Source organism: Suricata suricatta, chromosome 14 (assembly GCF_006229205.1).
Source record: "Suricata suricatta isolate VVHF042 chromosome 14, meerkat_22Aug2017_6uvM2_HiC, whole genome shotgun sequence".
NCBI lineage: Eukaryota > Metazoa > Chordata > Mammalia > Carnivora > Herpestidae > Suricata > Suricata suricatta.
This window is the reverse complement of record NC_043713.1, coordinates 57,238,824-57,244,823: the sequence shown is the minus strand read 5'-3', so window position 1 is coordinate 57,244,823 and position 6,000 is coordinate 57,238,824.

Below are 6,000 nucleotides of genomic sequence, written 5' to 3'. Positions count from 1 at the left end.
TAATAGTGTATAAGCTGTTTAATGGTTTTCAACTTCTAAAAACAACCTTGAGACAATCCACACAAGACTTAAGAAACCTAATTTGAGAGGTAAAATTTAGAGAAGAATTTAATTTTACATCCTGAAGAGACAAGAGGGGCACCTGGGTGGCTCAGTCGGTTAAGCGTCCGACTTTGACTCAGGTCATGATCTTGCAGTTCATGGGTTCGAGACCCACGTTGGGCTCTGTGCTGACGGCTAGCTCAGAGCCTGGAGCCTGCTTCAGATTCTGTATCTCCCTCTCTCTCTGACCCTCCCCTGCTTGCGCTGTCTCTTTCTGTCTCTCAACAATAAATAAAAAAACATTACAAAAAAGAAAAGAAATACTAAAGAGACAAGAAATATTGTATAAAATTAATGGAACAAGATATAGAGGTCTAAGCACATTTTTCAAGTTATAAAGGTTAACAAAAGGAAACTAAAAATAAAATAACAATCAAAAATTGAAAAGAGTAGGTCAAATTGTGTGGGTTAAATCTCTATATTTTGGAGCTAGGAGCTGTTGGATAATATCTATCTAATCTAGAAGCAGTGGTATGGATAGAATATTTAGAATTATGAATGTAACTACCAGAAAGATGAAAAATAAAAAAGTGATTGCCCACTGAGAATAGACCTGGCTGGGGAGAGACATGATGCTTACCATCACAGATCCTGTGATAGTTTTCGAAAGGTATTTTATATTTATTATGTTGATAAAATTTTGTTTAAATAAGAATAAAATTTAGATTGAAATGTATCAGCATTGTGGCATCAAAAGTAGACCAAAGCAGCTGTCTTAAATGCTTGCAGTTTTTGGTAGGAAAATGCCAGTTGGTTTATTTTTATAAATTTTCTCCATAGTTTCAAACTGTTATTTTTTATTATTTGTTCAGGAAATCATACATTGTGAATAAAGGACTTTTTTCTTTGTAACTGAAAAGCCAAATTGGGCTTTCTATTTTTATTAATTTATTTTTTATTTTTAAAAAATGTTTATTTTTGAGAGAGAGAGAGTGTGAGCAGGGGAGGAGCAGCGAGAGAGTGGGACACAGAATTTGAAGCAGGCTCCAGGCTCTGAGCTGTCAGCACAGAGCCTGATGCAGGCTCACACTCACAGTTGCAAGATTGTGTCCTGAGACAAAGTCAGACAGTGAACTGACTGAGCACCCTGGCTCCCCGCAAATTGGGCTTTTATTTTCTCTTTGGAGCACCTGGGTGGCTCAGTGAGTTAAGCGTCTGACTTTGGCTCGGGTCATGATCTCACCTTTGGTGAGTTTTGAGCCCTGCGGCAGGCTCTGTGCTGACAGCTCAGGGCCTGGAGCCTGCTTCAGATTCTGTTTCTGCCCCAATTCTGTTTCAGATTCAGATTCTCTGCCACGGCCCTGCTCACACTCTGTTTCTCTCTCTCTCTCAAAATTAAATAAACATTAAAAAATTTTTAAACTATATTTTCTCTTTTTATGTTGGTTTGTGAAGTTTGATGTCCAATTGAATAACTGTAATTTTATGTATGTATTGTATGTATGTGTGTATTTATTTATTTATTTTTAAGCAGGCTCTATACCTAACGTGGAGCTACTCACAACCCTGAGATCAAGAGTCTCATGCTCTACCCACTGAGCCAGCCAGGTGCTCCATGAACTGTAATTAGATATATACATGTTATTGATTGTGGAAATATTTGTATATATTCTTTGGAGAAATGTCTACTTGAGATGACTATTTTTAATGAGGTCATTTGGTTTGTTATTGAGTTTTAGGAGCTCTTTTTAAAAATATTTTTTTAATGTTTATTTTAATTTATTTTTGAGAGACAGAGAGAGACAGCGTGAGCAGGGGAGGTCAAAGAGAGAGGGAGACACAGAATCTGAAGCAGGCTCCAGGCTCTGAGCTGTCAGCACAGAGGCCCAATGCAGGGCTCGAACCCACAAACTGTGAGATCATGACCTGAGCCGAAGCCAGACGCTTAACTGACTGAGCCACCCAGGTGCCCCATAGGAACTCTTTATTTGTTCTGGATCTTGATTCCTTAATAAAGAATATCTAATAGATACATGATTTGCAAATATTTTCTCCCATTCAGTGGATTTCCTTTTCACTCTGCTTCCCCACTTTACACCATAGTTTTATATAGACTAAACAGTGCAGAACTAAGGATAAAAAAATGAAAACTACATAATGGTCCACCTAACCCAATGAGCGAGTTGTGTCCACTGAGTGGTAAACTCCTCCAAACAACTCATACATGAGCTGGTTCATCTGACCTGCTCATTGGGTTAGCATTTGATGGCTCTCAAACTTTGTTTTAAGGATAAAATTTTTTAGATTCCTGAATTATTTTTAATAGTTGAAATAGAAGAGTGACCATTCTAACTTCTAACAAAGTGAACCTCTTTAACCTTCAGTTGGGAAATGCTGCCCTGCCGCAATAAATCTGATTTATGAAGTCATCGCTTTGAAACCATCCTGGCCTCATCAGGGGGCTCCCTCTCCAGGTGTGGAAAATGCTGTTCTAGACTTTTCAGGCCTCCCACTTCCCAGATCAGACTCCCTGTCAGACTCTATGGGATGAGCCATCCATGTGGGTTCCTCTGTCACCCCACACTGGTGAGGAGAATTTGAAAATACAGTTTTACAGTTGAAAAATGACATTGGCATTTTGCCAAGAGAATCACACTTTGTGAAATTCCCTCTGCACTGACTTGAGGAAGATTCAAATCTTGTCTCCCCGTCTCTGGCTCCTAGGTATCCCCTGATGTCTTGGCAATTGTTAAAACAAATTAATTCTAAGGCAAAAAGGCAGAACTGTTCCAGAGAAGCTCCCAGCTAGAATGGGGACCAGAAAAGGCACATCTGCTTGGCTCCCTGCCCTGAGCCCTGCCCCTGGTGTTCACGGCATTGTCCCACTTTATTAACTTACATGGGCTAACTACTAAGGCGATCCAGTGCCATTCTTAGGAAAAACAAATTACCAGTTAATAGTACATTCGACGTTCTTTGAAAGTTCTGTGAAATAAAAGCGCAACTGTGATCTTTGGACAATTAATTTTAAGAAACATGGTTTCCAAAGGCTATTATTCTCTCTCAAGAATATTGCTGACCACAGGGGCACCTGGGTGGCTCAGTCGGTTAAGCATCTGACTTCAGCTAGGTCATGATCTCACAGTTTGTGGGTTCAAGTCACGCATTGGGCTCTGTGCTGACAGCTAGCTCAGAGCCTGGAGCCTACTTCAGATTCTGTATCTCCCTCTCTCTCTGACCTTCCCCCACTCATGCTGTCTCTGTCTCTCAAAAATAAATTTAAAAAACTTAAAAAATTAAAAAAATAAGAATATTGCTGACCGCTGACATTTGAAAATAAGCTCCGCCCCCCTCCACCTTTTTGCAGAAATCATTTTGATATGTTTGCTTCTGGGAGTTTTCTCTCAGCAACACATATAAAAAGCACTGAACTGATGAATTTGACATTCTAAACATTTGAAGTTTGTCTCTGATTTTTTCCAAAAAAATGAAAAAGAAATAAAAAGGAAGAGAAGGACATTTAACACATGAAAACATCTCTAAGAGTTTGATAGGCTTGTGCTTTGGGGACCTAAAATTTAATGGAGACATTTTTCAAAAGGACGGAATCAGGAGTGTTTCCTCAACTTTCCATACCCTCCTTTGCAGAGAGGTAGAGGCTGAGGGTAGGGTCGCCCTGCCCCTGACATCACTTGCTCAACAGCAAGGCTCTTTCCCACAAGTCACCCCATGTCAGGACTCTCTTTCCAGCCCTCTCCAGGTCATTCACATTGCCTGCCTCCTAATCCTAAATTAAAAACAACAACAACAACAAACAAACAAAATAAAAAGCACAAAAAGCACAAACAACCATCTTCTCACTTTATTTTTTTTTTAAGTTTACTTTTATTTTGAGAGAGAGAGAGAGAGCGAGAGAGAACAAGTGGGGGAAGGGGCAGAGAGAGGGAGACAGAATCTCAAATAGGATCTGCACTGGATGGGCGGAGGGAGGGGTGCTCAAGCTCATGAACTGTGAGATCATGACCTGAGTCAAGTCAAGGGTCAGATGCTTAACCTACTAAGCCACCCAGGTGCCCCAACCATCTTCTAATTTTAAAAGATAGACATTATGTGTTAAAAAGGAGAGATGAGTCTACATATACGGACATGGAATATCGTAATACATATTAGATGAAAAAAGTAAGTCACAGGAAAATATATTCAGTGAGTCCATTAATGTTTTTTAAAAATGTGTATCTACATGCATGGTTTTAAAAAATGGAATGAGCGGCGCCTGGGTGGCTCAGTCAGTTAAGCGTCCAACTTTGGCTCAGGTCATGATCTCACAGGTCGTGGGTTCAAGCCCCACGTCGGGCTCTGTGTTGACAGCTCAGAGCCTAGAGCTTGTCTTCAGATTCTGTGTCTCCCTCTCTCTCTGACCCTCCCTGGCTCACACTGTCTCTCTCTCAAAAATAAATAAAACATTAAAAAATTTTAAAGAAATGGAATCATACATACATACAACACATAGAGACAATATGGCAAATGTTAGAAGCAAAACAGCGGGCCCCAAATGGAGTCACTTATGCTGAGCCCCACATCACCAAAATGATACTTAATTACAGATTTGGTTCTCCCAGAAATGGAATCGTAAAGCAGTCAACGAGGAATCACCTGATCAGCACCAGTGAGGTAATCTGCCTGACAGACCCCCTAAAGGAGGGTGACCTTGTAAAACCCAATGTGAATTTTTTACCTGGAGTAACTTCTTTATTCCCACTCCCCTTTGCCTACAAGCCTTGCACTTTGTACAGCTATTCAGTGTTCCTTTCTATCTGCTAGATAGTATGCTGCCTGATTCACGAGTCTTTGAATAGAGCCAATTAGATCATTAAAATTCACTCAGTTGAATTTTTTAACAAAGCCCATAAAGAGGGGAGCTTCCTCCCACCCTCAAGGAGAGCCGGGGTCTGCACACTGTCCTCTTAGCATGCCCTGCTTGGTGACAGTCTCAATTGTGTTCCTAGCGTTGCCATGAGGCACATTCTGGAGCCTACTAGAACACCCAGGGATAGACAGTCACCTTGGGTGTCCTCAAGCCTAGAACCCAAGGTGGCATAGGATGGATACAATTATAGGAAGGAAACTAAGGCATAGGAGAATTCAAGTACTTGTTAAGTTGTACCTTCTTCTGGACCTGAAAAGATTGGTTCTAATGAGAGGGCTGTTGCTTGGGAAGGTGTTACCCATGGGTGCCCCGAACTTCATCTAAGCATACTCTCCTCAGATTCTCATTATCTGCTCAAACAGTTCCCTCTTCTAGCTCCTCTATTAGACCCCCACCCCCAACCGTCACCATCTCCCCCCTCAAATGCATGATAGTGTTTCGGATTCCCCCCCTCTACTTTGTGAAATTGCACTTCCTTTTCCACCTAAGCAGGTATTCTTTTTGGTGAGGAGGAGAAAGAGGGACCAGTTTTTCTAGGGGATAGAGCGGGAGGTTATCTATCGAATTTATGAATCCTCTGAGAGAAGTCTAGAAGGATCTGTGGGAGGGGTAAGATGGGAGAAGAGTGTGAAGAAGCTTTCACTTTTTACTCCATATATTTCTGTACCGTTGCATTCTTTTGCAATGATCATGAATTCCTGCTTTACTCATGTAATTATAAAAATAAAAATAGGGCTCAGTTGGTTAAATGAGTTGTGGGCTTATGCATAAATTTTTAATTTGCCTTGTCATGGACCAGAAGTACTCTCTAAAGTTAAGACATCATGCAAAATAATGGAAAACAATGTGAGGGAACTGTCACAGGAACGGGGCTTCCTCATCCTGGGTGGTGTTTGTGCCCTAGATAATTAAGCTTAGAGGCAGCTTGTGTTCAGAACCACTTTGATGATATAAATATATAAGGAAAGCACCTAGATCAATTTTGTCTTACTGGCTGTGAAATCCTACAAAGCTTAGCAGTAATCAGAAGA